This window comes from Phocoena phocoena, chromosome 13 (genome assembly GCF_963924675.1).
Source record: "Phocoena phocoena chromosome 13, mPhoPho1.1, whole genome shotgun sequence".
Lineage (NCBI taxonomy): Eukaryota > Metazoa > Chordata > Mammalia > Artiodactyla > Phocoenidae > Phocoena > Phocoena phocoena.
The window spans coordinates 8592959-8594536 of NC_089231.1; positions in this window are offsets into that span (position 1 = coordinate 8592959).

A 1578-nucleotide genomic window follows, 5' to 3' on the forward strand; every position below is an offset into this window, starting at 1 on the left:
TTGCGGTACGCGGGCCTCTTGCTGTTGTGGCCCCTCCCGTTGCGGAGCACAGGCTCTGGACGCGCAGGCTCAGCGGCCATGGCTCACGGGCCCAGACGCTCCGCGGCATGTGGGATCTTCTCAGATCGGGGAACGAACCCGTGTCCCCTGCATCGGCAGGCGGACTCTCAACCACTGCGCCACCAGGGAAGCTCTAGAGTATTCTTAATAATGAAAAATTAGAGCAGAAATTTATATCCATAGATGTTTATTGCATTAATATGTACAATATTTAAAGATCTGAAAGGAGAAAAATGTTTAACAATAGAAAATAACTTCAAATAATATAATCATACGTTAGAATATTATGAATCCATTAAAATGGTGTTTTAATAATTTTAAATAGCAAAATATTTAAAACAATTTTGAATAAAAAGCAGGGTCAAATCCGCATAGACATCATAATTGTGGTTATACTATATACATAATCATGTAATTAACATATAGGTATATATTTAGCATATGTATGAGACAGAGAGAGAGAGAGTGTGTGTGTGTGTATCCCCAGAGAGAGGTTGTGTAGAATGGACATTATATATATGAGTTTGGACTCCAGAGTCATGCTGCCTGAATATGAATCCCAGTTTTGCCATTTAATAAGCAAATTACTTAACCTCTCTTTTCCTCAATTTCCTCCTTTGTGAAATGGTGAAAATAAATATATGGTTGATGTTGAGATTAGATGGGTGAATTCTACTTAGAACAATGCATAACAGATAGTATATAATTTTTAGCTCTTATGATCATCTAAATATATACACACATTATAAGTACACAAAATGAACCTATGCACACACACAGACAATTGCAAAACTCTGCAAAATCGAGCAAAATGTTATCAGTATTTCTGACGTTTGAGATTGTGGATAACTTTTGTGTTTACGTGTTTTTTTGTTTTCCAAGATTTTCTGGAATGAGCAAATCATACTTTTATAATCAGAGATAAATGTTTGCATGGTATTTAAGAACAGATGGATTGAGTTACACACACATAATGTGCTTAAAGTACAATACTGTATTAAAAACACAGTGCTGCTTAAAGCATTGCTCAGCCCCTAGGATGACTTCCAGAAACATTTATTAAATTAATATAAATGGTAATTGAGGAATTGGACATAGTAATTAGTAACTAGAGAATATTTAGCCCAAGAGTTTTGCAAGAAAGGAAGATTAAAAAAAAAAGTGAAATCGTAGAAGAAGGTAATATCTGTCTAGCAAAGTTTGGGTTTTATAATTCTAAGACTTAAGTATACATTTTCTAGGCAGCATTGAAGAAGCCAGTACAAAAAGAAACTTAGAAAATCTATGAAGAGAGAAAATAAGCTTCATGGCCAAATTTAGACTCCAGAAAAGCTAGGGAAAATCAGAGCAAATGGGATAAATTTGTTTTAAAGAGGAAAAACTTTTACATGATCCTGGAATAAGGAATGTAGGGCTGCGTGTCGGTATGTAAAAGTTTGTGTTTTAAAAAGCAAAACAAAAAAAAAATCCTTTTTTAATTTTTTTGAGGAAACTTCATACTGTTTTCCATGGGGGCTT